This window comes from Magnolia sinica, chromosome 4, assembly GCF_029962835.1.
Source record: "Magnolia sinica isolate HGM2019 chromosome 4, MsV1, whole genome shotgun sequence".
Lineage (NCBI taxonomy): Eukaryota > Viridiplantae > Streptophyta > Magnoliopsida > Magnoliales > Magnoliaceae > Magnolia > Magnolia sinica.
This window is the reverse complement of record NC_080576.1, coordinates 31,373,889-31,386,614: the sequence shown is the minus strand read 5'-3', so window position 1 is coordinate 31,386,614 and position 12,726 is coordinate 31,373,889. Positions and strand designations below refer to the sequence as shown.

Sequence of the window (12,726 nt, the reverse complement as noted above, 5' to 3'; positions counted from 1 at the left end):
CATCAATGAGCAGGTTTTGGCATATGAAGGTGATGAACTTCTTTAGGCTACACACACAAAAAATAAATAAATAAAATAAAATAAAAATAAAAATAAAAATTCATGGTTGGCGTTAGGCCAATTTTTAATCACTAGACCTTAGTGGTGGGCATACTTTTTATACGTGTCTGCCACACCCATATTGAACTAAATACTTCTGTGGTGAATGTTGAACTACCTTTATTTATTAATATTTCTTTAAAAATCTGGAATTCATGGCCCGACCGTATTTGATTGGCTATACATTATTGAATTGGAATGAAAAGTAGATACCCAAAACTATAAGATGTCCTATAGTTGGCCATTTGGGATGTCATGTTGGGTTCTTTTATTCCTAAATTCTATTAATACTTAGGCAGTTATCACACCTTGTGTCTTCGGCCTTGCCTGCTTCCAACAAAATTTCTTTATAGGGGCTTCATTAATAGATTCCATCTTGGGCCCTCTTGAGGCAGTGTTTTGCGATTGATATCCTCTTTGCAGTTTTACCGGTCATGGGACGAAGACATCAATCTGCTGGTGAGTAGCTTGCTCTACCTTGTAGTTCCTCTTAACAGCTCTCTTGCTTTGGAGGTGTCTCTTTTTAATCTTGTACAACTCCTCTGTTGGTTGTCTGTCTTCGTTCATTCCTTGAGAACCGCTTGTCTGGCCAGGGTTGGTGATGTCTAGAATGGTTCACACGTATTCATGACATTCATATCCCTGACATACCCACATTGGGTTATTTCACAGCTTCCCCTTAGTTGACCATGAGTTAAGGCTACCATTAGGCTTTGGTCTCTCTGGATAACCTCCACTCGGTCACTGTTGAGGGCTAAGTGCTAGCAACTAATTCTTGGTGTACTTAACCAGGCGCTCCTGCCATCCTGTTGCTTACCGGGGTTGATATGGCCTTAGCTTATTGGTAGCTGCTTGTTGTTCATAGGGAGATTGGTGAGCACTCCTCCCTTCCACTTATTGGCGTCAATCCTGGACATCCTACCAAAATTGACATCTTTCGTTACGAGCTGGCTTCATCGGTACGAAGGTGTCTTTCACTGTCTAAGCCTTGCCTGGGTCGGAAAGGTCTATGGTTTGTGCTGCACTGGGTTCCAACCTTGGTTCTGCTGCCAGAACATCTTCTTTAGGCACATGTCGCAAATGAAAGTTTGAGGCTCGTCCTCATACATTTGCGACTCTAAGCTCTCAAAATCTTGACATGGAATAAGGACTTTCCTTTGTCTTTCACGGGCCCTTTTTTTTCATGTTGGCTGAGCTTTCGGTTGACTCATTCTTCCTAATCGATGGGGTGATCGGCTTTAAGCTCTTGTCTGTAGTGGTGACTGGCATCTCTTTTGAAGTCTTGTCGATCAGAGTGGCGATTCTTCTGTCTTAGCTACCACTGGTTTGGTTTTCGTGAGCGAGGTACCCAGCTTAGGTGAGTACGAGGGTGCAACTGTGTGCTTCTCCTTCAATAGGTCGATTGTCATGATGTTAATCTAGACAACGTTGACTGTGATCATTTCAAAAGTGGGTACGATGTTGACTCCCATTACTTGTCCTTTCAAATTTATAAAGGCAAGCAAACCTTTATCTATATTATCATGGACTAGGTTCCTAAACACAACGTAATTTTTAATAAAGTAATTCCTAGTGCCTAGCCATTTACAATAAATCTCACTTTTGATATCCTCAATCAAGGGTTTTTGATGCATGGGAATTTTGATAAACTTGCTTTCAAGTAAGGAGTCGAATATCTAATCGGCCTTGGAAATGTTGAATGTATACAGTTGGGCAGCATCGGGGGCATCCTTTTTTGGGTTTGCCATACGCGATGCCTTGCACTCGACTCTTTTCAGGGTTGGACATTCGTACAATCGTGTTTTGATGATTTCAGCCATGACCACCTCGAAAGAAGCGTCATAGTCCTCACTTGGCTGTGTGGGTACTATGTTTGCAAGAGCCAGCTTGTAGTCTCGATCACGATAAAACGTGCCCCTGGATGTGTTCATCCGTTGTTGCTCCTCTTGGAGGATTCGCTCATACCCGGTGGCCCTGGTCAATAATTCGAATAGGTCACCAAAGTACACACCATTTGAATTTCTTGTGAAGCTCAAAACCCATGCCTTTTAAGGCTAACCTGGTGAACTTAGCCTCGGGTAGGATCATTGGGCAACAGTTTCTTGCGCCCTTAAATCGGGCAATGAATTGTTCAATCGACTCCTCCACAATTGCCTTGGCATGGACAGGTCGGCTGTGGATACCTCCAACTCAGTATGGTGAAACTACATGTGGAACTTTTCTTCCATCTCGGTTCATGTGAATTAGATGGTAGGTTAATGTACCAAGTGAAGGCAACTCTTGTTAGAGATTTCTCAAATAATCTAATCTTCAAGAAGTTGTTACAAGATGCCTCATCGCATTGCATTTGTGAAGCAGCTGATATGTTTTATGGTAGAGGTCTCGTTGTCCTCCAAAAATAGGGTGAACTCTGAGAACCTGAAACCTTTGAAAATTTTAAAATTTTGGTCAATCTATTAAGGGTATAGTTTCCTATAGATCGATGAACAATTTGTTAGTCATTTATTTTCACACTATACTCTTGGATGAGACTAATAATGTCGTCCCGGCCGAGCGTCCTTTACGGTCCTAACGGGTTCTCTAGGTCGAGAACTCTATGCAATTGTTCTATATTTGGGTTTATGGTTGTGTTTGCAATGGTCGTTGGGTAAGGTGCGGCCATGAATTACCCCTAGGACATTTTTACCCTTTGGTAGTCATTACAGGTAAGATGCATGATTGACGGTAGCCCCCTGAACACCTCCATCTTGGATTGCCATTGGTAAGGCGGAGTCACAATTGGAGGTTGCCCCTCGTGTGGCTCAACCCTTTGATAGCCATTTGTTGTAAGGGTGCAATGTCGAAGGTTGCCCCTTAGGCGTGTCCACCCTTTGATATGTGGCTAACGCTACTTGGGGTTTCCCCTGTTGGTAGTTGATCATCTAGGTTCCATAGTAACTGGTTGGGCCGATCAAAGGTTAGACCCTGAGTAGCTTAGTCACGTTACTATATGATGATAGCCAGGTAGTCGATTCCCCCCCCCCCGATTACTTAGGCCAGCTAGGTATTGATTCCTGGAAGAATAATAACTCTATCGGTTAGGATAATCTAGTAGATTATATAATCGACCATCTTAGTCATTCCTTATTGTCAATGGAGTGATAAAGGGCGGCCTTGCGGTTCGATCTAAATGGCTCTGGTTTGGAGCTCAGTACGTTGTTCTTCCTCATATCCAACGGGATGAAGTGGAGAAAGTCTATCGATGGCTTTAAGCCTCACAATGAGACTTTAGGTCGATTTCTCTCTTCTCTTAAGATATGATCTGCATAAGTTTGTAACATGTTGCATACATCTAATGAATTGCTCGAAGAATGTAGCAAAGTCACCAAAAATCTATTAGGAAAAATTACCTTAGTTCAACCTCAATTATGGGCTCATGTTGCTCCACATCTTCTTGCCCTTCTAAAGCATCGACCACATAACTAACCTTTTTCGATTTGGGAGGCATCTTATTCTATTGAGAAATATGATGAACTTTGTTATGTCCCACCAGGCATGCCAAAAATAGTGTTGTCGCCAAGTTAGTCAAATTGGACAACTCGTGTGATCGAGGGTGTCGATTAGGTTTTTGTGTGTGGGTAAATTGCATGGGCATGCCAGAGTGACTCAAGTTAAGAGTTTGACTGAACCGTTGGTGTTCCCCCGCATTGAGCTGAACATATGGAAATTAGGATCAAAGATCCAGGGTCCTCTCAACCACCAATATTTAAGCCTCTGTTCAAGCGATTTATGAAAGGTTGGGGGTCGACCCTTACGAATGAGTTCTTTTTATCTTGTGACAATAGGCATAAGCCTACGGACTTAAGGAATTGTTCTTTCAACAACACCTTTAGTTCAATATTTCTCAAAGTAATAAGGATACACACGCAAATTAAAAAAGGCAAAATGTTGGCAATTTCATTAATAGTTGGAAATGATGATCACTATAATCGATAAGTTGTGAGATAACCAAATGAATAAACAAAAAAGGAAAAGATAAATACCTGATAGGTTAGACAATCGTGGAGGGTGTGATTAGCTAAATCGGAACTCAGATGATCATGGTCATACAACTTAAGGTTGTAGAAAAATTACTTCTACTCTTAAGGTACTATAGCAGGAGCTACTGGGCAGTAGCTATGTAAAACTAAGATACGCTAGGCTAGGCTTAGAAAGATAAATAAGAGATAATCTAAAGGATGGATTGATGTGTTTGGCGTAGGGCCCCGAGCTCTTCTTCGATTGCTCTTTTTATAAATTGCCAAGGTGGTGAAATCCTTGTTCGGGTTTCCTTGCTGATCCTGAATCATTCGCTCTCACGTCGTAGTTTTGGATACGAGAATTCCCTTAATTACTCTTGAACTAGCGACTTGGATTGGAAAAGGACTCCAGTCAAATCCAGACTCCCTGGCTTCTTGGATCTTCTTCTCATAGATGATTTGTCAAGGAGATATTCACAGTTCACTAAAGACTGAGCCTAAATATGTCTACACCTAGATCAATCCCGTCCACTCAACGTCTCTGCTGATGGCCTGCTACATAAATCCAGCCAGGGACCACTAGAGTTTCTCTTGATCTGGGCCACCAAATCAGATTTTGAGAACTTCATGGACTGATCCATGTGTCAGATCAACCATGGCCACTCCCATAGTATCCCCCCTCCTTCACTTCAAGGTGTTGGATAGTTGGGATCAAACCTCCTTCTGCATTTAACCATCTTATAGGTGATGGTTTGGAGCAATAAATGGATTTCACACCCAATACACCTGTGGCATCAACCCAAATCTGATCTAGTTCTCCCATTCTCTTTATTTTGATTGATGTACGATGGGGAGGATTGATCGAGCCAATGTGTCTGTTTCTCCCAACCTGGGTTGGGTTCGCTTGGACATCGGTCCGATCTTCGGGTCTTTGGAATTTTCTCAAATGCTATAGCTACTTTGAATGTCTCTAAGGAGATATCCCATTTTGAAAGGACTGAAAGAGACGACCTTACTAACAATATCATAGTCGGATTTGTGATAGATCCATTTTCTTAGTAGGTCTCTTATACATGTGCTGAGTATATTGTCTCATTAATGGGAATGATAATCCTGACCACGTGGCATGCGCTGATTCATTTTCCTAAAGGGGGCGTAAGGTTCATGCCTTCACATATATATTTGAATGTGTATCATTGAAGGAAGTTCAAATGGAAATACTCTCAGATGAGAGTATATTTCACGCCAGTTGCGATCATGTAGTGTTGATACGTGGTGACCTTTGATTGGACGATGTCAAGGCATTGAAAATGGATGTAAACAACTACTGCAACTATCTCTACAGTAAAACTATTATTAGCTAGTTTTTTTATGGATAAAATCTAAGCCATTTATGTAGAGAAAAGAAGAAGAACAAAGTATAAAATTCACAAAACTCTTAATTATACAAATGATAACTACAATTTATACTTACAACTTACAAAATTTATACTTACAACTACAACATTTACAACTACAGTTACAAGACTACTACACCACACAACTACAACTTCACACATCACAACTACAACACACTCCTCTGCTTAGGGCCTTTAGATGTTAATGTTGGTTAAAATAAAGGGTTTATGAAAATCCCACGTGCACTAATGTGAGCCATGTGAAAAGTCAATTAAAGAGATACCTACGTGGTTATATCTGCTCCATTTACTAAAGTCAGTGGTTTTTGCCAAAGTTAGTCATTGAAGTCAGTGTTGACTATACAATATTCCCCCTCAATACTGACTTTCTTTAATTGTGAATCTCTTAATCATGTCAAGCACTTTTTAATGTTGTGTGAAGAGTGTGGAGCTAAATCCTTTTATAAATATATCAACAACTTGGCCTTTTGTTTCGATTGGTGATAGTGTTATATCTTCTTATAGGATATTTTCTTGAATATAGTGATAATGTATTTTAACACGTTTGGTCCTTGCATGGAAGACAATATTCTCAGCTAACTTGATAGATGACAAGTGACCGAACCTAAGGCTTGATAATCCCAAGTGCAGGGCTGCGATGCAGTAATAACTCGGTGAGACCGAGATCGAATTCTTAGGGAATGAGGATTATAGCCTAGAATTAATCTAATAGTAAAGGTTTGTCTGGGTTTTCAATCTAGTGACTAGGTTAAAGGGTTTTTAAATGATAAATAAAAGACTAAGGATCCAGGAATTCACTCATAATAATCACAACATCTAATTTACTGATTCAATATATATCTCAATTGGAATCAAAGTCCTATCCTATCCAATCAGAAGATAATTCTGTTAAATCAATCACTAACACTAGTAAAATATGATTTCAATTGAATAATTCTCTCATGAAGCACTTGGACATCAACTGCATGGAATTTAAATTATCTATTATGTCAGGGGTCTACAATAGATTAGAGAATTTTATAGATTGATTCATTCTCTAAATAAGCTTTGTAATTGCACTTCTAAGCATTCAATATGCCCGGAGTTGACAATGGATCAAAGATGAAACAACACAAAAACTTTAAAGTAAAATCTAAATTTACTTCAATCTACTATCATCATTCAACTCAATGTTATTGAATCAAATAAACTAATTAATGTAATTGAAATATAAACTTCATTCCTTAGCATTAACTAAGAGATTATCCTAACATGACTAACATCTGAAAAGATAAACTAGAAAGATAAACTATAATTGAGGGGAAGAAGAAGAATGACGACTTCATGGAAGCTTTGTCACCCCTATGTCTTTCTCCCAAGTCCTAATTCGTACTTAAAAAATCCTAAAACACCCATTTAAATAGAAAAAATCGGCATCGACTTGAAATCGACTTCAAATTTATGTACTTTAGTTACACTTCGGTCGCATTGACTGTAGCCTTTAATCGCACTGAATATCACTTCGATCACACCAAACTGGTCTATCGGTAGCAGCAGATTTTCTTCCAAAAATCAAAATTTCTTGCTAGATTGTTATGTGTACATTCGGTCAGATCGAATCAGCCTCGAGTAGGATCAAACAGTCTGTTATTTCTATTAATAGACTTTGTGATTTTTCTAGCCTTTTCTTCATCCTTTGTCATTGGTTTTCTTGGATCTTTGGCATGTGAAATCTTTAATAATGTCATCTAAATCTCCAATTCTTCATTATCTTTGGCTTTATCTCTATTCGAGTTTTAATATTTTAAGCACGTATTTTTCTTTAAGTCCAAAATCTCCTCGTATATGAAAAATATATATAATTAAATCGAATTAACACTTTAAATGCTAAAAAAGCTAATGTAATTAAACAAATAGATATGTAATATTTAGGCATTATCAACAAATTGTCACAATAAAGTAATTTAGTTTCTCTATTAGTTAATGTAGTTTCTCCAACAAGTGTTGGTTAGGTGAATTCTTGAGCAACAATTGTTGCAAATCTATACTCTGCTTTGGTAGTTGACAATAAAATTTTTGGTTGTCTGTTGCTACATCAAGAGATTGTTGTCAAACCAAGGCTTAAGAAATATCTAATAATGGATCAGTGACTTGTGGTATCTCCAATAAAGCCAATATCACAATATCTAATTAGCTTGTACTTGCCTTTCTTGTGTATAAGATCGTAATTAGCAGTGCCTTTGATGTATCATATGATTCTTCAAACAACCTCTAATGAGGTTTCCTTAGTTCCTACATGAACTGGTTGGCTACTCCAACTATATGCAAAATGTTGGTTCGAATTAGTGTCAAATAGATCAGACTCCCGACGAGTTGCCTATATATTGTTGAATCCTTGAGGGGCATCACCTTCACTTGCCTTCAGTTTCTTATTTATCTCCATTGGTGTTGATATGGGCTTGCAGTCAACCATGCTGAACTTTTGTAAGTCTCTTGTATATTTTGTTGACAAAAGAAAAGACCTTCCCTTACTCCATCTATTATGAATCATATAAAATGCTTGAGTTCCCTGAGCTCCCTCATTTGAAACCATATTAGTAAATTTTCTTTACTCAAGTGATTTCCTCAATGTCATCTCCAGTGATAATTAGATTATTGACGTAGCTGAAAATTATGGATAACCTACTTTTTTAGCTTTTATGAATAAGCTAAAATTTATAGGTACAACAAAATATCCATTCTTTAACAAGAATTCAACAATCTTGATGCACCATACTCTTGGTGCCTATTTTAATCCATAGAGGACTTTCATAATTTACAGGTGTAATTTGGTTTATCCCTATTCACGTACCTTTGTGGTTGCTCCATATAGATGTCCCGATTAATCTCCCCATAAAGAAAGACGTTCTTCACATCCATTTTCCATAGCATCCATGACTTGTTTGCAACCAAGGCTAACAATACACATACTATCATTATTTTTGCCGCGTGACTGAAGTTTTATCATACTCAATTTAGTGTTGTTGTGAGAATGCTCGAGCAACCATTTTGTTTTTATACCTTTCGATTGATCCATCAACACGGGTCTTCAGTTTATATACCCATTTACATGAAATGGGTTTTACTACTGCTGGCTAGGGAACCAGATCCCACGTTTGGTTTACTTTTTGTAGCACGATCTCTTTGTTAATTCATTACCTTGTCATGCTTTTTCATGTGATGTTGGCTCATGATACTAATTGAAATTGCACGGATTATCTACCACGGCACATGAGGAAGCTTGACAGAGCTTAGCATTACAGTTGTGGGGGGGAGGGGGGGGGGGGGGAATTGAAAACTTTAAATTTCTTTGCCTAATTATCTAATTTACCAATTAAAACTAATAAAACAAATTAACACTAATGCTTCCAAACCAAAGTGTGTCCTGCTTCTAAGCCAAAGTGCGTCCTAGCACATAGACTATAAATGATGTAACAATTAAGTAACTAGTTGATAAAGACAGTGAGCTTGTGTGTACTTACAAGCTAAGCACCTAGCATACAACCCAATTTAAGCATTCATATGATTTAACTAATTAAACACAAACATGAATATAATTGTGCTCAAATGACAATCATAAACAAAAGCATATATAGTGGTTTAGTTTTCCTACTCTACTCCTGGCGTATACACTCTTATCAATTGTACCAGTATTCATTATCTTAAGAGTTTTGAATAGGTTCAACCTATCTTTACAATGGTTTCTCTAAGGCTAACCACTAACCTACACGTACACTCCCATGTAAGAAGAACACGTTTTCACCCGTGTTGGTGGCTCCCACAAGAGACTTTAGTTGGTCTTTTATTGGCTTACCACTAACCATTAGTGATCTTAATCCAAGGCCCTACATACACTCCCACCGAAGGCTCCCCATAAAGACTGACACATACACAACTGTGTCTGGTGAATTCTCATACACAAGAGCCTTGGTCCTACATAAGAACCTATTTGAGTTTGGGTCACAATCTCTACACTTAATCCTACACAAGGAATAAGCGTGAATGGACTCTAAAATTGACAACTTACTCTACTGGTGCAGGTACCCGCACGACTGCAGGTTAGCCCGGCTCATCCAAATTCTAACATCAATGATATGGGTGTACATCAAGTTAAACCGAGTCGAGTTGGCCTCAACTCGGCCACTATTTGACCTCAGCTCGAACTCGGCTTAGCTCGGTCCTCAAGCCTGACTGGCTGGCTCGGCTCGGTTCGGTCAACAGCTTGGGCTAGTTCAAGCCAAGATTGAGCTGAGTTCGCCATTGCAGCATTTTTACAAACACCTTAACTGCACCTTCAAAATCTCACTGTATTTGAAACAGTAACAATGGTTTTACAGGTATTTTATTAAACACCTTCTAAGCAACATAAAAATCAAGAAAAAAGGGGTGTTGGTTTCATATACATACCTTCCTTGCCACCAGCCACACTTCTTTAAGTTATTTCATCAAACGCTTAGTGAGCAACATCAATAGCAAAGTAACCTACTCACCGAACTGGTTCGATCCGAGTTCGATTCGAGTTGGGTTCGATGCGAGTCGAGTCGAGCTGGGTGTTGAGGGTTAAATATTGTATATTATGCCCCATTTATATCTTATTTTTATGAACATGATAATGCTTAATGTTCTATTTTACTCATGTTTGTGTTATAAGGTGAATTTAAGAGCTTAAATTGAAAAGGCTGTTAAAAGCATGGATTTGATGCTCAAGAATCACCGAAGCAAGGGATGGATCTTAGGAGACTAAGATTAAAAAATTCATATGTCAAAAATTCAAGAAAACCAAGTGAGGAATGAAGAGAATCAAATATTTGAAGTGAAGAAAATGAATCCTGAAATTGTCCTTAAAAAGCATATTCTGAAACTTTGGGTCATTTTGTGAAATTGCGCAGAGTGAAGTATATTCTAGAAAACTGCGCAGAGTGAAGTCTATTTTAGCAAACTGTATAAATTTGAGGCGGTTTCTAGAGTTTTCCAACTAGGTGCGAAAGTTGGAGTTCCACAACTATAAATAGGACTCTTTAGATGTTCCTAGGTATCTGCGAGGGTTTAAGGAGTAGAGCAAAAGGGTGGAGAAGTCGTGGCCAAGAGTTTTTCTTCTTCTGCCTTAGTTGTTTTCATGTTTTTCTTAAGATACTTTGGTCCAATCATGTCTATGGTTGGCTAAACCTCTTAGCTAGGGGCTAAGAGGTGAAGCTTGTAGCATGATGAGATGTTTCTCTTGCTTTGATTCATGTTTATGTTGAACCTTCTTTGATTCTAATTTAATATTTAAGGAATACTTTTAGTTTTTAATGGTTTATTGTGACTAAAATTATAGTAGATCTGCAATAACTTTGAGTATCTTCTTTTCCTGATGTTGAGATTATGGGATTGGTAAATCCTGTTGTTGGCCATCGTCCCATGGGCATGGTTTGGTGATGGAATCCCTTCCAATTCTCACAGTTCTCCTCCATTGAGAATTAGGTCAAGGAAAGTACAGATTTGATCTTAATAGTTATATCTTTCAATTGGATAGGATATGACTCCAATTCCAATTGTGGTACGAATCAAGTAAGAGGGCTCCCTGATTACTGCAAGTGGATCCTTGGCGCTCTAGTTCACTTTTGATATTCGATAAATCCTTCACAATTACTCTCTTTTATTCCATATTTAGATTTAGATCTTTTTCTAGTTATAGTTCTAGTTCTTTTCAGAATACGTACAAGTTTAGTCCTTGTGGTTTTGACTTCGTTTTCACGAGTTATTACTACATCACAACCCTACACTTGGCGTTGTGAACAAGTTTTTGGCACCATTGCCGAGGACTGACGATTGTGTTTTTCTGAGATTAACTAGTTTTGGAATTAGTTTAAGAGTAGGGTTTTTCTACTTTCTATTTCTAGGTTAGGATTTTTTCTGAATTATTTTAGAAATTAACTTAGCTTTCTATTTCTAGGTTTAAAAACTTTCTTTTTCTGTTTTTAGAAACTAATTTACTTTTTAATTCTAGGATAGAAACTTTCCTAATTTGTTGTTAGAAGCTAATTTTTTTTAGAAACTTTCTTAATCTGTTTTTAGAAACTAATTTCCTTTCCTTTTTGTTTTTTAGAAACTAGTTTACTTTCCTTTTTCTTTTTTAGAAACTAACTTACTTTCTATTTTTAGAAACTTTCTTTTTTATTTTTTTAGAAACTAGGTTGCTTTCTTAGTTCTTTTTTTAGAAACTAATTCACTTTCCTTTTTCTAGGTTTAGAAACTTTCCTTTTTCATTTTTGGAAACTAGGTTTTTTTTTTTTTAAAGAAACTTTCCTAACTTGTTTTTAGAAACTAACTCATCTTTCTATTTTTAGAAACTTTCTATTTCTCTTTTTAGAAACTAATTCACTTTCCTTTTTCTTTTGCTGGATCCTAATATAGAAACTTCTAATTTGGTAACTTCTTTCTAATTCTCTCTCTTCCTATTTTTATATTTCTATTTCCCTTTTTCTTTTTAGGTTTAGGTTAGATTCTAAAATTGAGAGCTAAGAGTGTTTCATGCCCAAGTGGGTCCGTGACAACACTCAATGTCTCTTGAGTGAAGGAGGATTGATTGAGGGGTTATCTATCCATCACATGATTAGACACCACTCGAGATCTACAGAGTTAACTGAAGTTATGGTTGCAAATCAATTGGCCAATTAACCTCCTAATCCACCCCAACCTAGGGTGGAGGAAATCCAGGATGAGAACGAGGTGCATTGAGCACTCCCGCCTCGTACTTTACGAGACTATTTACAATCGGCGGGGGTGAGTAGCCCTTCCTATATGGTTTTTTCAAAAAATATAGGAAACATAGACATCAAGCTAGGAGTGATTCAACTCCTTCCGAAGTTCCTTAGGCTTGAATATGAAAATTCATATTTACACTTAAAAGAGTTTGATGAGATCATAGCCACTTTATACTTTCCTAATGTGTCTGAGGACACAATTCGACTGAAACTCTTCTCTTTCTCCTTGAAAGAAAAGGCTAAGACGTGGTTACATTCACTGTGTCCACGATCTATTAGCAGATGGAATGACATGATAAGGGAGTTCATAAAGAAATTCTTCCCGTATCATAAAATGAACACCATCAGAAAGTCAATCATGAACTTCGCCCAAAGGAAAGATGAAACATTCTTCCAATGTTGGGAGCGGTTCAAGGATCTTGTCAGTTCATGCCCACAACACGGTTT

General features: G+C 37.8%; 1 non-coding gene across 1 annotated transcript; it reads right to left on the bottom strand.

Moving 5' to 3' along the window:
• Positions 1–12,619: 12,619 nt before the first annotated feature.
• On the bottom strand, positions 12,620–12,726 carry LOC131244905 (small nucleolar RNA R71). Its single transcript, XR_009170674.1, has one exon. It is a non-coding gene; the product is annotated as a small nucleolar RNA R71 (small nucleolar RNA).